The sequence below is a fragment of the Aethalodelphis obliquidens genome, unplaced genomic scaffold (genome assembly GCF_003676395.1).
Source record: "Aethalodelphis obliquidens isolate GAN/ISIS:26980383/991018 unplaced genomic scaffold, ASM367639v1 scaffold14, whole genome shotgun sequence".
Classification (NCBI taxonomy): Eukaryota; Metazoa; Chordata; class Mammalia; order Artiodactyla; family Delphinidae; genus Aethalodelphis; species Aethalodelphis obliquidens.
In genome coordinates, this window is record NW_020837958.1 from 28,748,811 (window position 1) to 28,764,393 (window position 15,583).

The following is a 15,583-nucleotide window of genomic DNA, read 5'->3' on the forward strand; positions in this document are numbered from 1 at the left end:
GCTCTGGGAGTTGTAGTTTTCTGGTTCACCACATACCGCCTGAACAAAGGGGACGGAGGGTTGACTAAAACTACAAATCCCAGGAAGCCCAGCGGCGCAGCTCGCGCTGTGTGGCGGGAGTGCCCGCCGAAGCTGCGTCTTCCTCGGCTGGTGGAGGGAGCTTTTCGTCGAGTGGATATGGCGGTGATCCTTGTGCTCAAGCTTCGTCGCTACAGAAAGAGACTTAGGCTGGCTTTTCGCATTTTCCTGTGAGACGCTGCCCCATTGACAAATGCATTCGTTATAGTTAAGCACCTAGGTTTAAAGGTAATGTTTGAGGCTTATTGAATCCTCACGAGTACAGTCACCGCAAGACAAAAACCGTTCAGAAAAAAATATGGCTCCTACCGTTTCCCCCGTGGTGTTCTCTATTGCTCGTAGGTGATTTCTAAATCGGTGGGGCAGCTTTTAAAAAACTCCCGCCAAACATTTTCCCGCTTTCTCATTCTCACTGAAATGAGTTCATATTGGTGGTAAATGCCACTTAATTGGCCATTATTGTAACCAAGGTTCATATGAGGGAATCCTGTAAGCTTTCCATGCGGCTTTATGTGAAGTGGGAGTGACCCTCTTCAACCTCGCGGCTGGTATGTAGGCTTTGTACTTTGGGGGCCTTTTCAAAGTGAAGTCCATCTCTGCGAAAAAGCCTTGTATCTTTTTCTTTTCTTTTTAAGAAATATTTACTTAAAAAAAAATTGAGGTGAAATTAACATTATACAAAATTAACCATTTTAAAGTGTACAGTTAAGTAGCACTTAGTACATAAACAGTGCTGTGCAACCGTCACCTCTTCCTAGTTCCAAGACATTTTCATCACCCCAAAAGGAACTGTCAATACCCATTAAGCAGCCCTTCCCCCATCTCCCCTCTCCCCACCAACCACTGTCAGAAAGAACGCACTGAATCTATAGGTATTACTAGGATACTGGAGTTTAATTCATGGAGTGTCAAGGTATCTGAAGTTTTAACTAGGCCTGAATCTGAACCTCCTTTTTCCTTACTTATTCTGAAGCTTTCTGACCTTGTTCAGAATTTTAATTTTGTTCTAAAACAAGTAAGTACAGTCTGTACAGACAATACAGATGAAGAGTGCATTTTGGTACTGAGAGCAGCCTGTGAAACTGCTTAACTATTAGCTTATGATCTCAGCAGTTACACTAGTTTGCCTGCCTGTGCAGAAATAGTATTACTTTCCTAGATTTCAGATGATCACTGAATCTTTTATAGAACTGTGACTAGTGGAAGACAGTTCTTTAACTTATGCAGTCATGTATTCAAATTTTGCTCTTTTATTTTGGAAGCAAAGGAATAACAATTCTAATTAGGGTAATATTTTTAAAAATCTAAGGTAGGGTCATATTTTATAACCAAGCAAGGGTATCTTTATCAATTAGTTCTGTGGTAAGAATAAACCTTAAGGAGGAGAAGAGTAAACCCATGAGGAGAAAAGGTATTTTGGGGAAGTGGTTGCTTGCTCTTTACTATTAATTAAATTATTTATAGTGCTTTGCCTAACTCCATGATTCTACCAAGTTTCTATTATCATAACTACAATGAAATACAGTTAAGTTACAGAATTTTCTAGGATGGACTACAGTTCATACTCAAAGGGTTTGACAGACTATAATATATATAATTTAGAATCCTTACTTTTGTTATCAATAAACAAATAGGATGGCTGAATAGGTAATGTAGACTTCTGAAAGAATTCTGAAATAAAAAAGGGCCATCAATAAGGTTAGTAGTTAGTAAATAGTTCAAACTTTACTAATTGATGAAAGTCCAGAAAAGTTTAATGAGCTAGTGAACTTTTATTTCTTCACCAGAATTATTGGCACTTGGATGGCTAAATTTTCAAGTTATCATAAAACAAGATTAAAATCCAAGAAGTAACGTAGGAGATAATAAAGTCTGGATCGTTTCATCAGATTTTATTCAGTTTCATATACAGAAGGCTATAGTTAAGGATGAAATTATGCAATGTAATAGAACTGCATATGTGGCAGAAAAACTCGGTAATACTCTTTTTCCTTGTATTTTTTTTAACATCTTTATTGGAGTATAATTACTTTACAATGGTGTGTTAGTTTCTGCTTTATAACAAAGTGAATCAGTTATACATATACACATGTTCCCATATCTCTTCCCTCTTGGATCTCCCTCCCTCCCACCCTCCCTATCCCACCCCTCTAGGTGATCACAAAGCACCGCTGAGCTGATCTCCCTGTGCTATGTGGCTGCTTCCCACTAGCTAGCTATTCTACGTTTGGTAGTGTATATATGTCCATGCCACGCTCTCACTTTGTCACAGCCTACCCTTCGCCCTCCCCACATCCTCAAGTCCATTCTCTAGTAGGTCTGCGTCTCCATTCCTGTCTTACCCCTAGGTTCTTCATGACCTTTTTTTTTTTCTTAGATTCCATATATATGTATTAGCATACGGCATTTGTTTTTCTCTTCCTGACTTACTTCACTCTGTATGACAGACCCTAGGTCCATCCACCTCAATACAAATAACTCAATTTCGTTTCTTTTTATGGCTGAGTAATATTCCATTGTATATATGTGCCACATCTTCTTTATCTATTCATCCGATGATGAACACTTAGGTTGCTTCCATCTCCTGGCTATTCTAAATAGAGCTGCAATGAACATTTTGGTACATGACTCTTTTTGAATTATGGTTTTCTCAGGGTATATGCCCAGTAGTGGGATTGCTGGGTCGTGTGGTAGTTCTATTTGTAGTTTTTTAAGGAACCTCTATACTGTTCTCCATAGTGGCTATATCAATTTACATTCCGACAAACAGAGCAAGAGGGTTCCCTTTTCTCCACACCCTCTCCAGCATTTATTGTTTCTAGATTTTTTGATGATGGCCATTCTGACCGGTGTGAGATGATATCTCATTGTAGTTTTGATTTGCATTTCTCTAATGATTAATGATGTTGAGCATTCTTTCATGTGTTTGTTGGCAGTCTGTATATCTTCTTTGGAGAAATGTCTGTTTAGGTCTTCTGCCCATTTTTGGATTCAGTTGTTTGGGGTTTTTTGTTTGTTTTTTTTGCGGTACACGGGCCTCTCACTGTTGTGGCCTCTCCCGTTGCGGAGCACAGGCTCCGGATGCGCAGGCTTAGTGGCCATGGCTCACGGGCCCAGCCGCTCCGTGACATGTGGGATCCTCCTGGACCAGGGCACGAACCCACATCCCCTGCATCGGCAGGCAGACTCTCAACCACTGTGCCACCAGGGAAGCCCGGGTTGCTGGGTTTTTTTGATATTGAGCTGCATGAGCTGCTTGTAAATTTTGGAGATTAACCCTTTGTCAGTTGCTTCATTTGCAAATATTTTCTCCCATTCTGAGGGTTGTCTTTTGGTCTTGTTTATGGTTTCCTTTGCTGTGCAAAAGCTTTGAAGTTTCATTAGGTCCCATTTGTTTATTTTTATTTCCATTTCTCTAGGAGGTGGGTCAAAAAGGATCTTGCTGTGATTTATGTCATAGAGTGTTCTGCCTATGTTTTCCTCTAAGAGTTTGATAGTTTCTGGCCTTACATTTAGGTCTTTAATCCATTTTGAGCTTATTTTTGTGTGTGGTGTTAGGGAGTGTTCTAATCTCATACTTTTACATGTACCTGTCCAGTTTTCCCAGCACCACTTATTGAAGAGGCTGTCTTTTCTCCACTGTATATTCTTGCCTCCTTTATCAAAGATAAGGTGACCATATGTGCGTGGGTTTATATCTGGGCTTTCTATCCTGTTCTTTGATCTGTATTTCTGTTTTTGTGCCAGTACCATACTGTCTCGATTATTGTAGCTTTGTAGTATAGTCTGAAGTCAGGGAGCCTGATTCCTCCAGCTCGATTTTTCGTTCTCAAGATTGCTTTGGCTATTCGGGGTCTTTTGTGTTTCCATACAAATTGTGAAATTTTTGTTTGTTTGTTTGTTTTTTTGTTTTTTGCGGTACGCGGGCCTCGCACTGTTGTGGCCTCTCCCATTGCAGAGCAAAGGCTCTGGACGCGCAGGCTCAGTGGCCATGGCTCACGGGCCCAGCCGCTCTGTGGCATGTACAATCCTCCCTGACCGGGGCACGAACCTGTGTCCCCTGCATCGGCAGGTGGACTCTCAACCACTGCGCCACCAGGGAAGCCCTTATACAAATTGTGAAATTTTTTGTTCTAGTTCTGTGAAAAATGCCAGTGGTAGTTTGATAGGGATTACATTCAATCTATAGATTGCTTTGGGTAGTAGTGTCATTTTCACAATGTTGATTCTTTCAATCCAAGAACATGGTATATCTCTCCATCTATTTGTATCATCTTTAATTTCTTTCATCAGTGTCTTATAATTTTCTGCATACAGGTCTTTTGTCTCCTTAGGTAAGTTTATTCCTAGATATTTTATTCTTTTTGTTTCAATGGTAAATGGGAGTGATTTCTTGATTTCACGTTCAGATTTTTCATCATTAGTGTATAGGAATGCCAGAGATTTCTGTGCATTAATTTTTTATCCTGCTACTTTACCAAATTCATTGATTAGCTCTAGTAGTTTTCTGGTAGCATCTTTAGGATTCTCTATGTATAGTATCATGTCATCTGCAAACAGTGACAGCTTTACTTCTTCTTTTCCGATTTGAATTCCTTTTATTTCTTTTTCTTCTCTGATTGCTGTGGCTAAAACTTCCAAAACTACGTTGAATAATAGTGGTGAGAGTGGGCAACCTTGTCTTGTTCCTGATCTTAGTGGAAATGGTTTCAGTTTTTCACCATTGAGGACAATGTTGGCTGTGGGTTTGTCATATATGGCCTTTATTATGTTGAGGAAAGTTCCCTCTATGCCTACTTTCTGCAGGGTTTTTATTATAAATGGGTGTTGAATTTTGTCAAAAGCTTACTCTGCATCTATTCAGATGATCATACGGTTTTTCTCCTTCAGTTTGTTAATATGGTGTATCACATTGATTGATTTGCGTATATTGAAGAATCCTTGCATTTCTGGAATAAACCACACTTGATCATGGCGTATGATCCTTTTAATGTGCTGTTGGATTCTGTTTGTTAGTATTTTGTTGAGGATTTTTGCATCTCTGTTCATCAGTGATATTGGCCTGTAGTTTTCTTTCTTTGTGACATCTTTGTCTGGTTTTGGTCTCAGGGTGATGGTGGCCTCGTAGAATGAGTTTGGGAGTGTTCCTCCCTCTGCTATATTTTAGAAGAGTTTGAGAAGGATATGTATTAGCTTTTCTCTAAACGTTTGATAGAATTCACCTGTGAAGCCATCTGGTCCTGGGCTTTTGTTTGTTGGAAGATTTTTAATCACAGTTTCAATTTCAGTGCTTGTGATTGGTCTGTTCATATTTTCTATTTCTTCCTGATTCAGTCTTGGCAGGTTGTGCATTTCTAAGAATTTGTCCATTTCTTCCAGATTGTCCATTTTATTGGCATATAGTTGCTTGTAGTAATCTCTCATGATCTTTTTTATATCTACAGTGTCAGTTGTTACTTCTCCTTTTTCATTTCTAATTCTATTGATTTGAGTTTTCTCCCTTTTTTTCTTGATGAGCCTTGCTAATGGTTTATCAATTTTGTTTATCTTCTCAAAGAACCAGCTTTTAGTTGTATTGATCTTTGCTATTGTTTCCTTCATTTCTTTTTCATTTATTTCTGATATGATCTTTATGATTTCTTTCCTTTGCTAACTTTGGGGCTTTTTTGTTCGTCTTTCTCTAATTGCTTTAGGTGCAAGGTTAGGTTGTTTATTCGAGATGTTTCCTGTTTCTTAAGGTGGGATTGTTTTGCTATAAACTTACCTCTTAGAACTGCTTTTGCTGCATCCCATAGGTTTTGGGTCGTCGTGTCTCCATTGACATTTGTTTCTAGGTATTTTTTTATTTCCTCTTGATTTCTTAAGTGATCACTTCGTTATTAAGTAGTGTATTGTTTAGCCTCCATGTGTTTGTATTTTTTACAGATCTTTTCCTGTAAGTGATATCTAGTCTCATAGCATTGTGGTCGGAAAAGATACTTGATACAATTTCAATTTTCTTAAATTTACCAAGGCTTGATTTGTGACCCAAGATATGATCTATCCTGGAGAATGTTCCATGAGCACTTGAGAAAAATGTGTATTCTGTTGTTTTTGGATGGAATGTCTTATAAATATCAATTAAGTCCATCTTGTTTAGTGTATCATTTAAAGCTTGTGTTCCCTTATTTATTTTCATTTTGGATGATCTCTCCATTGGTGAAAGTGGGGTGTTAAAGTCCCCTACTATGAATGTGTTACTGTCGATTTCCCCTTTTATGGCTGTTAGTATTTGCCTTATGTATTGAGGTGGTCCTATGTTGGGTGCATTCTTCCTTGTTTTTAAAAACAAGAAGATACTCTAAAATACCTTCTTCAGGATTGGAACTGTTCCATCTTCATTTTTTTTGTTTCTGTATCTTCTAGGACAATGCCTGCCACAGGGTAGTTAATATTTTTTAAATTAATATAGGAAATATGAAATTATACAGTGTAACAGAGTTATATCTCGTATAAGGCCCAGAAACTCTGCAGTGTCCTTCTTTCTTGGGTAGTAAAGACAAGGAAAGGAGACCCTGTTACTAATAGGATTTTAAAATAATTTTCCTGAGTATAGAGACCATGCCTTCCTCAGTTTTATATACTCAATGCTTAGCATGTAGTAGGCATTCATAAATATTTGTTGAGTGCATACATTGATATCCCTCAACTAAGGGGAGTCATAACTGAGCATAGTTAACAAACCTAAAGAAGAAATAAAAGCTCTGTACAAAAAAAATCTGCTGTTTTACTTGAGACTATAAAAAAATTCCTGAAGCCATTATTATAACTATTATATATTGAATTCCACTATGTGCTATATACTTTGCTAGGTGCTTTTTAAATAACTGATATCAAAGCTTCACAACAATTTGCAAGAATCTTTATTTTATAGATAATGAAGCTTAAGAAATGTTAAATACTTGCCCATAATCATAGAGTTACCGAGCGAGTGGTTCAGCTGGGATTGAGTCCTTAAGTCTGTCAAACTCCAAAAACCCATGTACTTTCCACTGTGCCAGTATAACTCAACATTTATATAGGTACTTAGTATGTGTCAGGCAGTGTGCTAAATTTCTGGAAAACCAGAATAAATAATAAGTAATCCCTTACCTCAAGGAGTTTACAGTTTGGTGGGGGAAGAATGATTAAATGGCACCAGTAAGTTACAGCAGTTCATTTTAGCTGAGGGAAAAGGGGAAATTATTCCCCAAAAGTTTTTGAGCTAGGCCTTGGAAAACAGTGGAGGCAGGGTGGGGCATGTATTTGGAAATGGTTAGTGTCTTGTGTGACTGAAACCTGATAAGCACAAAAGTATCATATTCCGAGACAAAACTCTGTAGCCTGATCAAAGCCAGCCTGATCAAAGCCTTGAGTTTCAGTCTTCCACTCTGTCTGTTCAGGTTCAAATCATCTGTTTAATAGATTTATTATATCCTTCTCCCATCCTTGAATAGTTCCCCAGTTAAATCCATTTTACACATCATGGCGGGATCCATCATCTGAAAATGGAATGTAGACACTCTCCTGCTCAAAAACTTCTGGAGCTTTCCATTTTATACAGATTTAAGTTGATATAATTAAGCCTATAATTAAGGGTCTATATTCTGACCTCAACATCCATTCCAATATTATTTTCTACTACTACCTTTTATTTATCTTGGTTAGTCTGTCATCATTATTTACAACAAAAATATATGTGCTATCACAGAGGTATGAACAAAGATATATGTCTTGCTGGCTATTCTAGGCTGTAAGATTCTTTTGGATAGGATCTAAGATTAGCATCATGTCTTGTGTATAAACCATGATTCAATAAAATTTTATTGTATTAATATATGAATGAATGTGGTGAGAGAGGAGTAGGTTTATGTGGTAAGAAGTTTTTAATTTTAGACATGTTAAATTTCAAGTATTAGTGGAATACCAAGTGAAGTTGTCTAGTAGACGGTTAGAAATATGGGCTTCAAAGTTAGGAGAGAGCCATAAATGTGGAAATCACCCATCTAGATATGATGGGCAAACTAGTAGAGTGATTGCATTCACCCAGTGAACATGTAGAAGACAGTTACTTGGAAAAGAAAAAAAAAAAAAAGTAGAATGAGGAAGAAGAGCCTGAGATTAAAAGATAGATAGTTTTTTCTCCAAAATCACTTTGCTGTTCTTGCCAATTATAAAAGTAGTATGTGAATATGAGGCTCAATAAAGTATGGTAATCCGTACAGTGAACTACCATGTAGCCATTAAAAAGAAAGAGGAAGCTCTGCAGGTACTGATATGGGACAATCTCTAAGATACATTGTTGAATGAAAAAAGGAAGATAAAAAACAGTGTATACGTTATACTGCATTTGTATTAAAAAGACAGAAAAGAATTAATATATATGCATCAAATATGTCAACAAAGATACCCAAGAAGTAACTGCTAATATTTGTAGACTCCATGCTTGTGGTGGTGGCTGGGGGCTGAGTGCACTGGTAGCAGCAAGACTTTTCACCATCCTTTTTGTATCTTTTGAATTTTAAATTACCTGAATCTATTAGCATATTAAAAATTAACCATAAGTGAATACATAAGTAAATAAAATTAGATTTTAAAAAAGTCAGAGTCACAAAGGTAAGCAGACTTACATGAAGATAAAACAACCCTTTGTAGAAAATGTGGAAAATGAAGAGGAAATAAAAATCACTCATAGTGCCATAGTTGTGAGGTAACTAGTTAACATCTAAATGTAAATCCTTTTAGTTTCTTTTTTCTATTAATTTGGAGGGTATACATTTTGTTTTCAATATTATTAATGGTTATACTTTAGTTTTTACTCTAATCAAGATTAAAACAATATCTCAGTGTCTCCTGACTCCCCTGTCAAATGTGTGAAGAATTTAACACTTTTCCTTTTGCCCTTTTCTTCCCTCCCTCACTTTCAGGATAATATAATTTAGGATTTAGGTACAGATTTTTGTTATTGCATCAGTTTTTATTTTACAAATATTTTCCATCAATAATAGTTTGGCATAGTTTTAGGCTTTTAAATAACAGGTTTATTGAGATATAATTCACATACCACATAATTCACCTATTTAAAGTACACAATTAAATATTTTTGTAATATAGTCACAGAGTTGTGCAATTATCACCAAAATCAATTTTATCATCTTCTAAAGAAACCATGTATCCATCAGCAATTTTTCCTTCCACTTCCCCAAGCCCTAGGCAGCCACTAATCTACTTTCTGAATCTATATATTTACCTATTCTAGCCATTTCATATAAATGGAATCATACAATATGTGGTCTCTTGGGATTAAGTTTGACTTAGCATAACGTTTTCAGGGTTCATTCATATTGTGGCATGTATCAGTACTTTATTCCTTTTTATAGCTGAATAGGATTCCATTGTGTCATATACCACATTTTGTTTATTCATCACTTCATGTGCATTTGGGTTGTTTCCACTATTTGGCTATTATGAATAATGCTGTTATGAACATTTATGTACAAGTTTTTGTGTGAAAATGTTTTCAGTTCTCATAGGTGTATGTCTAGGAGTGGAATTGCTGTCATGAGGTTACTCAGTGGTTATCTTTTTGAAGAACTGTCAGATTGTTTTCCAAAGTGACTGCGCCATTTTACATTCTCACCAGCAATGTTTGAAGGGTCCAGTTTCTCCACAGCCTGGGCAATACTTGTTATTATCTGGTTTTTTAAATTATAGCTATCCTAGTAGATGTGAAGTTACCTTCAGTTTTGAAACCAAATCTTTGAGATGTTTTGTGGTAAAAAATGAGGTGTGCAAAACACCAAGTATACCAATGGCTATGTATACTAATGACATGTATTAAAGTTCAGAGAGAAAGAGATAAAATCTTATTAATTTACACCAATGGCTCTGAAACTTCAGTGCGCATTGGAATCACCTGGAAGATTTTTTGTGAAAGCTTATATTGTTGGGCCCTACCTGAGTTTCTTAATCAGTTAGGACTGTGATGTGTCAGAAGATTTTGTAACAAGTTTCTGGATACTGCTGCTGGTCTGAGGACCACATGTTTCGAACCAGTGATTTGACAAACATGTTGGTAATGCTTCCTTTGTGCCCAGTTTCTTCCTTAAGTGTTTTATATATGTTAATATCTCATTTTACAGGTGAGCAAATTGAGGCATATACAGATTAAGTAACTTGCCAAGGAAATGGAGGCATATAAAGGTTAATAATGTGCTCAAGATCACGTATCTAAAAACAGTAGAGCTGATGGCTTGCTCTGGCTGTAATGTTTATGTTCTTAATCACTATGTTATGCTGCTACATGTAGAGTTAGTTCACACATGGCATACAGGATATTTATTGAATGAAAACTTGCAAATAATCAATTTCCTACAAATTTGTGATGCTCAATTCCAAGAAATAATTGATCTCTTTCAAGACAATAATCTAAAAAATCAAGGATTCCTTCAATGTGCTTGTGTCTAGTAGTTAATCACTTCATTCATTACCGTGTCCAGTAATTATTAAAATATTTTTGTGTTTATGTTTTTATGATATTTTATGTTTAATGTAAGGTAGGACTACTATGAGTTATAATTTTTATAACAGCAAGTATTGTTGAATATCTAAGTAGTTATATGACCTTGGAGTGTCACTTGGGTTTCAGTTTCTTAGTCAAACTATGCTTCTGTGATTTGGATTTAGTTGTTCCATTGTAATACTCAGATGATGAAAATCATTCTTTAGTTGAGAAGGGGAATTTAGTTCAGCAGATGGAATTTTCTCAGTTTTAAGATTTTCTCCCTTAAAATTTTCTCAACTTTAGAAAAGTTACTGATGGAAAAACAGAGTTGATCATGCTTTATTTGACAGCATGTTTCTCTATGGACATTTGTGTTTGGGACTATGATTTTATATTGAATTACTCATCATTTCTTTATACAGTTTTTCCTATTTTGTATATCAGTATTTCATGATATTTTATAATTTATTAATGTTTTATCATTTAGACTGGGGTGAAGTTTCTAAAGCTTGTACTACCTCAAATATTTTGTGATATACCTTGACCATATACAAATTAAATTCAGCACACTTTTACTAAACATTTCTAGGGGATGCATAAGAAAGAGAATTAAATAAATTAAAATTTTAATTGTGATAGTTTTAATTCAGTTTACTAATTAGTAAAATGTATCAGAAAAATTTGTCAAAGACTTGGAAATGGGCAAAACAAAATCACTGGGTTTCTTTTCAAGGGAATGCTGAATGTTTAGGGGCCCTAGAGGGTTTATCTGATTCTATATGAGTGTGTACTTTTTGTCATGTTTGATTGACTAGGCTGTTTTACAGCTCTGCAGGGATAAAAGTTAAATTGTAGAAAACTGAAAACAATGCAAATGTTTTCTGCCCATAGCAATGTAATTGATTCCTATTCTTGGCAATGCAAAAGCATTTTTTTCCAGTAGAGAATATAAATCTCTGTAAGTCAGATTCTATTATGAATTGATTTTCACTTCTTACTGGTTTCCTCGTTAATATGTTAAATAAAATCCCTGGCACTTAACATTTTAACTCATGATTGCTGTCCTTGTTGTTTGTATTTATATGAGAGTCATGAGTTTACCATTTTGGAAATTATACTTTAGAATTTTTAACTAATAAAATACACATGCAAATAGCTAAATGTAAGCATATATGTATATGAATTTTTAAGAAGTACTCATATGATGTGCTGGAAGTATTAAAACAGCTCTTATTTTTTAAACTATGAGCAGCATTTTCCCTTATTACAAACAATGCATGTACACTTAAGATAAATTAAAATATATTCATAAGCAAGAAGAAAATTAAAAACATTTATGAGCTCACCACCCAGAAATAATAACTGTTATGACCTTGGAATTCAGTGTTTCAGATTTATATTTTGTGTTTATTTAATTTTTTTCTAAAATAGGATAAGATTGTATCATTTATTGATTTAAATGATTTAAGCCTTTTTTTTTAAACTTAAGAGGATGTAAATGAGCACCTTTTTGACACTTAGTTTTTGAAGATTGTATTTCAGCATTTCTAAGGAGAGGGAGCTAACAAAGCTTCTTGTCAGCAATTTTAGTTGTAATAACTTTGCAGGTGACATGTCATTATGTTAAAAATGAAAGGATGTTAAGTAGGCACATGAAAGCACCAAATACAAAAGAAATTAAAGCAAAAATATTTTAATACTCTGTATTCGAGAGATGGTCACTCTGTATGGGATCTCAGAAGTCTGCCTATACACATTACCATGATGAATGAAATCTTTTTTTTTTTTTAATTGTTTTTGTTTTATTTTAGAAAAGAAGCTGGCATGGAGGTTATTGGGGGATTTTAAGGGTGGGGAAGAACCCAAGACTACAAAGGAAATGAAGCCTGGAAAATCAGTATGGTAAAGCAGTCCTATCCTAGCTGTTAACATTTAAAAAGCCCTTTCAAGGACTATAGAAATAAAGGCTACAAATGTCTGGAGCTTGAAATGGCTTTTATACTTTTGAACCTGTTATGAAAGCTTTTCTTAGAACTCTCCTTCCTTCCCCTCCCCCAAAACAAAATAGTTAAAAAAAAAAAGAGAGAGATTAAACAGGAAAAGACCAGACATAAAGGATGTTACCATAGCTTATTTTAAATTTCTGAGCCAGAAGAATGGCTTCTTCTTAAGATAGAAAGAAAGAGAAAGAAAGAAAGAAAGAAAGAAAGAAAAGAAAGAACAAAGAGGAAGAATTGCTTCAAAGTCTGAAGGAAACAAAGAGAATAAGTGGTTATAGCCTTGAATCTTGTGAATTGCTCGTAGCTCAAATGTAGCTGCATTTCCAGCAGGAATCAGCACTTTGATTTTGTTGCTACTAAACTGGTTTATGCACAAGTTACAAAAGTGAAAGAGAAAGAGGCAATGTGCATTGGCACGACTCTGTTTTTAATACAGTATTTGGTTGAACACAAATGTTCTGTATGTTTTCATAAAGAGTAAGTTTAAAAAAATGTTCAAAGGACATGGATTGCTAATTCTTATAAAGTTCCTCACCAGAAGGGGGAGTATGATGTTCCTTCCTTGTTTTATGATTTATTCATTATTTTATTACAACAGAAATGGAAGAATGAATGACCGACTTGTAGTTTTTGTCCTTTTAGCATTATAAACCATCAAGATTATAGAGGGACTCCAAGTCTCTCTAATGGAGTCTAACTCTACTTAAAAACTTTTAAAGTCTTTCCATGTAATATGGAAGTTCTAAATTTTAGTCCTATCACTGCTATCAATTTAATCACGGCCATGTCACCTAAACTCTCTTAGAGCCAAACTAGTTTATTTTTCTTCCATCTGCAAAACTCTGTAATTCTGTGAATTTAAAAACTGTGGAAGTATTGTTAAGGATAAAATCCTCTTTAAAAAGCAAATCTCAATTAAAAAAAAAGATTCCTAAATTTCAGATGATGTCTTAATTTAACTAGTAATATAAAATGAAATTTTAGTGTGACCACAGAATTTTATTTTTTGAATTTTTTTAATAGAAATACTATAGATATACAGAAAAGTGTACAAATTCTAAGTATATAATTCAGTTGTCACAAAGTAAACATATCTATGTGATCACTGCCCAGGTCAAGAAATAAAACACTTTGGGACTTCCCTGGTGGTGCAGTGGTTAAGAATCTGCCTGCCAATGCAGGGGACATAGGTTCGATCCCTGGCCCAGGAAGATCCAATATGCCACAGAGCAGCTAAGCCTGTGTGCCACAACTATGGAGCCTGTGTTCTAAATCCCGTGAGCCTCAACTACTGAGCCCGTGTGCTACAACTACTGAGCCCATGTGCCACAACTACTGAAGCCTGCATGCCTAGAGCCCGTGCTCCGCAAGAGAAGCCACCACAGTGAGAAGCCCACGCACAGCAATGAAGAGTAGCCCCTGCTCACCACAACTAGAGAAAGCCCACATGCAGCAACAAAGACCCAACACAGCAAAAATAAATAAATAAATAAAATGGTTAACTTAAAAAAGAAAAAATAAATAAAACATTTTAAGTGCCCCTTAAGTCTTCCCTCCCAGTTACTACCTTTTCTTCCTTCCCAAAGATAGCTGTCTTGACTTTTAAGAACATAAATTAATTTTCCCTGTTTTTGAGTTTTATTTAAATAGAACCATACAGTATGTATAATTTTATATCTAGCTTCTTTTATACAATGTTGTATTTGAAAGTACGTGGTAAAATTTAAGGTGTTACCATGATCATGATCATGATCACCATAAGGAGAATTTAGTTTTTTGTAAGAGGAGGAGAGATAAACAGTTTAGGTTACAGTAGAACTCTGTTTATTACAGTTGGGCCAGTGTTGTACTATAGAAATAAAAAGTAGTCACAAATATGAGTCATGTATGTAATTTAAAATTTTTAGTAGTCACACTAAAAAAAGTAAAAAGAAACAACGTTAATAATGTATTTTATGAAAATCAATATATCCAAAATATTACTCTTTCAACATGCAATCAATATAAAAAGTATTGAGATAGTTAACATTATTTATTTATACTAAGTCTTCAAAACTCCAGTGTGTACTTCATTTTTTTAATTAATTAATTAATTAATTTTTGGCTGCGTTGGGCCTTTGTTGATGAGTGCCAGCTTTCTATAGTTGTGGTGAACAGGGGCTACTCTTCGTTGTGGTGCGCGGGCTTCTCATTGCAGTGGCTTCTGTTGTTGCGGAGCACAGGCTCTAGGCGCATGGGCTTCAATAGTTGTGGCATGTGGGCTCAGCAGTTGTGGCTCGCAGGCTCTAGAGCACAGGCTCAGTAGCTGTGGCACATGGGCTTAGTTGCTCTGCGGCATGTGGGATCTTCCCTGACCAGGGCTTGAACCCGTGTCCCCTGCCTTGGCAGGTAGATTCTTAAGCAGTGCACCGCCAGGGAAGTCCTCAGTGTGTACTTTATACTACAGCACATCTCAGTTAGGGGTAGTCACATTTCCAGTAGCCCAATAAGCCACAGATTGCTATTGGCTACTATATTGGACAGCACAGGTTAGGGGCTTTCCATGATAGAATGGGAGAGTGCTCAGTGCTGTACAAACTTGATATTATTAACTCATGCTTTTGGCTATATTCCACTATAATGTATACTAATAGTGGGTTGTTAGTTTATGTTTGAGATATAGGATTTTGAGTTTCTAAAGTGAATAAGAAAGAGCTCTGAACTCTACCACTGAAATTTATTTTTTGAAACTTTTTCAACAGGACTGTTTTGCCAGAGTTTAAATGACAACTTTTAAATCAGAACCATGAACCTATAGGAGTCCAGTATATTCTGAAGTAATTTGCATACTAATGAGCAGCAGCAAGAGAGACATTTGGTGGACTAAAAAGACCTAATGAAAATTAAGAGACACAGGCACTTCCCTGGTGGCACAGTGGTTAAGAATTCACCTGCCAATGCAGGGGACATGGGTTGGAGCCCTGGTCCGGGAAGATCCCACATG

The 15,583-nt window shown here is 35.8% G+C and overlaps 1 long non-coding RNA gene across 1 annotated transcript; it reads left to right on the forward strand.

Annotated features, from left to right (window-relative positions):
- The first annotated feature begins 127 nt into the window (after window positions 1–127).
- On the forward strand, window positions 128–15,555 carry LOC113624964 (uncharacterized). Its single transcript, XR_003434522.1, has 3 exons — window positions 128–306; window positions 12,412–12,502; window positions 15,342–15,555. It is a non-coding gene; the product is annotated as an uncharacterized LOC113624964 (long non-coding RNA).
- Window positions 15,556–15,583: the final 28 nt, after the last annotated feature.